Here is a 7411-nt window from a genome sequence, read left to right on the forward strand (position 1 = left end):
TTTATTTATTTACTTATGCAAGCACTGGGTACAGTCAGAAGCGCGGAAGGGTGAGAGAATTCACCAGAGCCAGAGCGGGGAAGCAGAGCAGCAAAGAGGACCGAAGTACAATGCTGAGGGGAGCAGCGGGGGCAGGAGAGGTCTGCGTTCATGTGGCCCTCCTCCGGTGGCCCAGCGGCAACCCAGCGCTCAAACCGCTGCGCCCCGGGAGGCCCTAAGTGAATAAATTTCTTTTTTTTTTTTTTTTTTAATGGAATGTATTTTATTTATTTTTTTTTATGTTTTTTTTTTAAATTAAAATTTATTTTTATATTCCCCCATACAATTGCAAACGCCCCATTCTGACCCCAATCCTTCCCTCCCGCCCCCCACCCCCCAAAAAGTGTCTCTGGTTCATAGTTTTTTGTTGATTTGATTTTCACTTTCTTATATTCATTTTCCTGGTCCCTTATTTAAGTTTTCTAGATTCCTGCTATGAGTGAGACCCCCGGTATTTTTCTTTTTCTTTTGGCTTATTTCGCTGAGCATGATCCCTTCCAGTGCCATCCATGTTGCTGCAAATTGCATGTGTTTATCTTTTTTGAATGCTGAGTAATATTCCATGGTATATATGTACCACATCTTCTTGATCCAGTCATCTATTTTGGGCATTTGGGTTGTTTCCAAAGCTTAGCTATTGTAAACAGTGCTGCTATAAACATAGGGGTGCAGGTGCTCTTTGGAATTAATGTTTCTGTGTCCTTTGGGTAAATACCTAGGAGTAGAATTGCTGGATCATAGGGAAGCTCTATGTTTAGTAGGTCCAGAAATCTCCACACAGCTCTCCATAGTGGTTGGACCAGTTTGCACTCCACCAACAGTGCACAAGAGTTCCTTTTTCTCCACATCTCGCCAACATTTGTTGTTGCTAGTTTTTTAATATGTGCCATTCTCACTGGTGTAAGATGGTATCTCATGGTAGTTTGATTTGCATTTCCCTGATTACAAGTGATGTTGAACATTTTTTCATATGTCTGTTGGCCATTTGCATTTCTCTTCAGAGAAGTTTCTTTTTAGCTCTTCTGCCCATTTTTTGACTGGATTATTTTCTTTGTTGTTGTTGAGTCTCATCAGCTCTCTTGCAGATTTTTGTGATCAGTCCTTTATCATTAGTGTTGGGTGCAAAAAATGTTCTCCCAGTTGGTGGGGTTTCTCTTTGTTTTTGTTATTGTCTCTTTTGCTGTGCAGAAGCTCTTTAAATTGATGTAGTCCCAGCTGTTTATCTTGCCTTCACTATCACTGCTTTGGGTGATGTGTCTGTAAGATGTCTTTGATGTGCAAATCCCGTAGTGTTTCGCCTATATTTCCTTCTATGTATTTTGTGGTTTCAGGTCTTAAGTCTAGTTCTTTAATCCATTTTGAGTTGATTTTGTGTATGGTGTGAGGTAGTGGTCAAGCTTCATTCTTTTGCATGTAGCGACCAGTTTTCCAGCACCATTTATTGAACAAACTTTCTTTGCTCCAATGCATAGTCTTTGCTCTTTGTCAAAGATTAGTTGACCATAAATCTGTGGGTTTATTTCTGGATTTTCTATTCGATTCCATGGTCTGTATGTCTGTTCTTGTTCCAATACCATGCAGTTTTGATGATTATGGCTTTGTAGTATAGTTTGAAAAGGGGAGTGTGATGCCTCCATTCCCTTCTTTTTTTCAGGAGAGCTTTGGCTATTCGGGGTTTTGGTGATTCCATATGAATTTCATCAATAATTGTTCTATTTCTTTGAAGAATGCCATTGAGATTTTGATTGGAATAGCATTGAATCTGTATATTGCTTTTGGTAGGATGGCCATTTTAATAATGTTTATTCTTCCAATCCATGAGCAGGGGATGTCTTTCCATTTCTTTGTGTCTTCTTCTATTTCTTTTAACAGTGTTTATAGTTTCTTTGTATAGGTCCTTTACCTCTTTTGTTAGATTTATTCCCAAATATTTGATTTTTTTGTTTCGATAATAAAAGGGGTGGTTTTTTGATTTCTTCTTCTTCAGATTTATGTTTGTGTATAGGAAGGCTACTGACTTTTGCGTGTTGATTTTGTATCCTGCCACTTTACTGAATTGATTGATAAGTTGAATTAGTTTTCTGTGGAGATTTTGGGGTTCTCTATGTATATTTCATATCATCTGCAAATAGTGATAGTTTGACTTCTTCTTTTCCTATTTGGATTCCTTGGATGTCTTTCTCTTGTCTTATTGCTCTGGCTAGGACTTCCAGTATTATATTGAAAAGCAGTGGTGAGAGTGGACATCCTTGTCTTGTTCCAGATCTTAATGGAATTGCTTTCAGCTTTTCACCATTGAGAATGATACTGGCTGTTGGCTTGTCATAGATGGCCTTTATGATGTTGAGGTATGTTCCTTGTATCCCAAGAATTTCAAGGGCTTTATCATGAATGGGTGTTGCACTTTGTCGAAAGCTTTCTCAGCATCTATTGATATTATCATATGGTTTTTATATTTCTTTTTGTTGATGTGTTGGATAACGTTGATTGATTTTCGGATGTTAAACCATCCTTGTGCCCCTGGAATGAATCCAACTTGGTCGTGGTGAATTATCTTATGGATACATTGTTGGATTCTGATAGCTAAAATTTTATTGAGGATTTTTGCATCAGTGTTCATTAGGGAGATTGGCCTATAGTTTTCCTTTTTGTGTTGTCCTTATTCGGTTTGGTATTAGTGTAATATTGGCTTCATAGAACGTGTTTGGTATTGTCCCTTCCTTCTCAATTTTTTGGAAGAGTTTGTGAAGGATAGGTACTAATTCGTCTCTGAATGTTTGGTAGAATTCATTTGTAAATCCATCAGGTCCTGGGCTTTTGTTTTTGGGGAGGTTTTTAATTACCATTTCAATTTCGCTGCTTGTAATTGGTCTGTTTAGGTGTTCTATTTCTTCTTTATCTAGCTTTGGGTGATTGTAGAGTTGTAGGAATTTGTCCATCTCCTCTAGATTGTTGAACTTGTTTCCATATAACTGTTTAGTAGTTACTGATTATTCTTTTGATTTCTGCTGTGTCCGTTGTGATTTCCTCTTTTCATTTATGATCCTGTGTATTTGTGCTTTCTCCCTTTTTTCCTTTGTGAGCCTGGCTAGGGGTTTGTCTATTTATTATTTTTTCAAAGAACCAGCTCTTGGTTTCATTGATCTTTTGGATTGTTTTTTTAGTTTCAATTTCATTTATTTCTGCTTTGGTTTTTATTATTTCTTTTCTTCTACTGGTTTTGGGGTTTTTTTGTTGTTCTTTTTCTAGATTTTTGAGCTTCGAGATTAGGTTGTTTCTTTGAGTTCTTTCTTGTTTTTTGATGTGAGCTTCTATTGCTATGTATTTTCCTCTTATTACTGCTTTTGCTGCATCCCATACATTTAGGATATTGGTGTCCTCCTTGTCATTCAATTCAAAGAATTTTTTAATTTCTTCTTTGATCTCCTCGTTAGTCCAGTGGTCTTCCAGTAGTGTGGCTTTTAATCTCCATGAGGTAGGATAGTTCCTTGCCTTCTTTTATGATTTATTTCTAGTTTGATGCCTTCGTGGTCAGAAAAGATGGCTGGTATGATTTCAATCTTGGTGTATCTGTTGATGTTTGACTTGTGCCCCAGTATGTGATCGATCCTGGAGAATGATCCGTGTGCGCTTGAGAAAATGTGTACTCCGTTTTTTTTGGGTTTAGTGTTCTATAGATGTCTGTTAAGCCCAAATGCTCTAGGTCCTTATTTAGAGCTTTAGTTTCTTTACTTATTTTTTGTCTTGTTGATCTATCCATTGTTGATAGTGGGTGTTGAAGTCTCCCACTACATATGTGTTTTCTCTGATGTCTGTTTTCAGAGAGGACAACAGTTGTCTGATATATTTTGGTGCTCTTTCGTTTGGTGAGTATATGTTAATGAGTGTTATTTCTTCTTGAAGTATTGTCCCCTTAATCATAATGTAGTGACCATTGGGTCTCTTTTATTTTTTTGAGTTTGAAGTCTGTTTTATCTGATATAAGTATAGCTGTTCCTGCTTCTTTTTTGGCCCATTTGCTTGTAGGATTGTTTTCCATCCTTTGACTTTGAGCCTATTTTTATCTTTTGTAGCTAAATGTGTTTCCTGGAGACAGCAAAAGGTTGGGTTTTGTTTCTTAATCCAGGCTGCAACTCTGTGTCTTTTTATTGAAGAGTTTAGTCCATTTACATTTAGAGTTAATATTGATATGTTAGCATCTGTATTTGCCATTATGTTTGTCTTTCCTTTGATTTTATTTATTTATTCTTTTAATAACTTTTTTTTTTTGGTCTTCTTTCGTTGTTATTCGTCCCTCTGAGGTTCTGGCTTTAGGATTCCTTGTAGTATTTTTTGGAGTGGGGGTTTAGTCGCAATGAAATTCCGGAGTTTCTCTTTGTCTGGGAAGGTCCATATTCTTTCTTCATGGAGGAAGAGAACTTTGCGGGATAGAGTATTCTTGGTTGGCATCTGTTTTCTTGGAGTCTGTTGACTATGTCCCTCCACTCTCTCCTTGCCCGTAGTGCTTCTTCAGAGAAGTCTGATGTCAGCCTGATTAGTTTTCCTTTGAATGTTATCTGTTTCTTCCCTCTTGTCAGCTTCATTATTTTTTCCTTGTCCTGGATTCTTGGGAGCTTTACTATTATGTGTCTTGCTGTGTTTTCCTTTCGTCGTGGAAGTTTGGTGTTCTTCTTGCTTCTTGTATATCAATTTTCAGCTCCTTCTTCGCATTTGGGAAGTTCTCTTCAATTATATCCATGAATATTTTCTCTGTTCCTACATCTCTCTCCTCTCCTTCTGGAATTCCTATAACTCTTATATTTCCTTTCCTCATGGAGTCAGATAGTTCCCGAAGTCTTTCTTCATTCTTTTTCCTTCGTACTTCTCTTTCCTTTTCTGTTTTGGTTCTTTTTATTTCTGTGTCTTCAAGATTACTTATTCGTTCTTCCATTTCATCTATTCTGCTTTCATTGCTTTTCCCAGAGTTCTTAGTTCCTCCATTAATTCTTTGATCTCCTGCATTTCTCTTACTTCCCTCTTTAGGGACTCAATTTCCTTCTTCTGATCTATCACTTTTTTAATCATGGCAATTTTAAATTCTCTTTCGGGAAGGCTCAGAAGTTCTTCCAAGTTGCTGTCGTTGCAATCTGGGGAGTGGTTTTCTTTTTGTGGGTGTGCTTCTTTCCTGAGGAGTTGTTAGGTTGCGTGTGGTTCTTCTACTCCCTACTGTCTGTTTTCTAATTTGTCGTATGCGTTGGGACACTGTGTTGCTCGGGACTGACTGACATCTTGGGTGAACTTCTCCGCTCCCTCTGGCTCTTCCAGGAGCCATCTCTGTCTTCTGGGGGAGCTTTCTGCTGGTTTTAGGCAGTTTTTACTGAAGAAATGTCCCTGTTCTCAAATGGCGAAGCGGGATGCAGTCCCTGCGCCTCCGGTTTCAGGCACACTCTTCTGCGCGCCCGGTCTGCCCCGGACGTGGATGCCTGCTCCCTCTGTGGGCTCAGACTGCTGGTCGGAAGGGGCCTGGCGTGGAATAACTTCCCGGCTGGCCACTGGGTTCTCCAGAAGCCTTCTGCCCTTTTCAAGCAGTCTTAAGAAATTTCCTGTTTTATGGGGTGTTAGTGACTTTTTTTTCCTGGTCGCTAGGTGGCGCCAGAGATCTCTCCTATTGTCCTTGGGGGGCTGTTTTTCGCCTCCCCACCCCGTGGGACATGGAACAGAGCGGGGATGGTAGGGTACACCTCAACAGCTTTGGGGTGCTGTGTCTGCCTTGTGCCCCACCGTCGTGGAGAACCCATGCCCCGAATTTTCGTGCCCCGGGTCTCAGTTCAAAGCCCTCAGTTCCAGGACGCGGGCTGTAGCCCAGTTCAGTGGCGCGGGAATGGCGCCTTTTGCACTGCTCCCGTGCCTGGGCGCCTGGTTCCTGCTCACTCAGGGAGGGACCTTCACCTCAGTGAGGACCTCCGCGCGTCTCCCCGCAAGCCTAGGTCGTCTCCCCGCAAGCCTAGGTCGCAGGCGCGGGGACCTGGGCAGCAGCGATCCCCGTCTGTACTTGCTTTTCAAGCGCGTGCCGAGTGCGCCGCTTTCCGCGCCAGCTTACCGGCAGCCGGGCTGTGTGCGCGTCTCCCGGGGTCTTTGTTCTTCTCTAATGGCGCCCGGAGCCGTTCGCTCACCGCCGGGGCGGATCCTGCAGGGTTCGCCTGAGCTCCCGTTCACGGGGTGTGGTGGCTGCAGTAGTTCCTTTCCACTCACAGTCCCGCTTGCTGCGTCCGTTTTTCTTGTTGGCCGTTTTGGTGTGTTGTTTCCTCCTCTCTGCCGGTCGGAGAGTGCCGCCTCTGTGGGCGGGGGAGGGGAGCAGGGTTCTGCGCTTCCCTCCCTTCTGGTCCTCTTTTATGGCCACTTCTTCTTCGGGTAGTTTGCTGGCGTCACCCGTTTATCTTCCGTGTCCCAGTTCTCTCTGGGACCTGCCGCTTTTCCTCCCTATTCACTTTTTTTAATGGGAGATCTTACTCGCAGCGTCTCCTCGCTGCCATGTTGCTCCGCCCTCTCCTAAGTGAATAAATTTCTAAGGTCAAAAGCTAATTGGACAACACAATCTCGGTGCCACAAGGGACCTGTAACAAATTAAAATGAATTGTCGTAATTAACAAAAAACAAAGAGGCAAACAACCAAACCTCAAATTGCCATGAGCAACAAACAAACAAATAAACAAAACTAGGGGATTTATTGGTTCCTGTAACCCAAAAGCTTAGGACTGGGTCGCAGAACTCAGGTCACGCCATTAGATCCAGGTGCCCTTCATTCTTTTTTTTTTTTATTTAAATATTTTATTTTATATAATTCTTACATCTTTTTTCATTTTTGCACAATGTATGCATTTAGTTTTGGTTATATTCCCCATGCAATTGCACCCCCCCTTATTTTGATTCTAGTCCTTCCTTTCCCCGCCCCTCCCTATCCCCACCCCCGTAGTGTCTCTGGTTTACAGTTGTTTGTTGATTTTGATTTTTACTTTGTATTGATTAATCTTTTCCCTGGTCTCTTATTTAGGTTTTCTAAATTCCTGCTATGAGTGAGACCATCTGGTATTTTCTTTTTTCTTTCTGACTTATTTGCTGAGCCTGATCTCTTCTAGCTCCATCCATGTTGCTGCAAACTGCATGAGTTTATCTTTTTGATTGCTGAGTAATATTCCATTGTGTGTGGTCAAGAAGATGTGGTACATATGCCCTTCATTCTTAATGCTGCCTTCTGCTGCGCTGGCTTCCTTCCCAGACAGGCTTTCCCCTCATGTCCCAAAATGGTGCCAGCTGCTCTTGGGAATGTATCTCACAGGTTCAAACTTGATGGAAACGAGTCAGCATCTTTGACATGCACTCTGGGAGGTGCTGA

This window comes from Talpa occidentalis, unplaced genomic scaffold (genome assembly GCF_014898055.3).
Source record: "Talpa occidentalis isolate TD23 unplaced genomic scaffold, MPIMG_talOcc4v2.1 talOcc4.668, whole genome shotgun sequence".
NCBI lineage: Eukaryota > Metazoa > Chordata > Mammalia > Eulipotyphla > Talpidae > Talpa > Talpa occidentalis.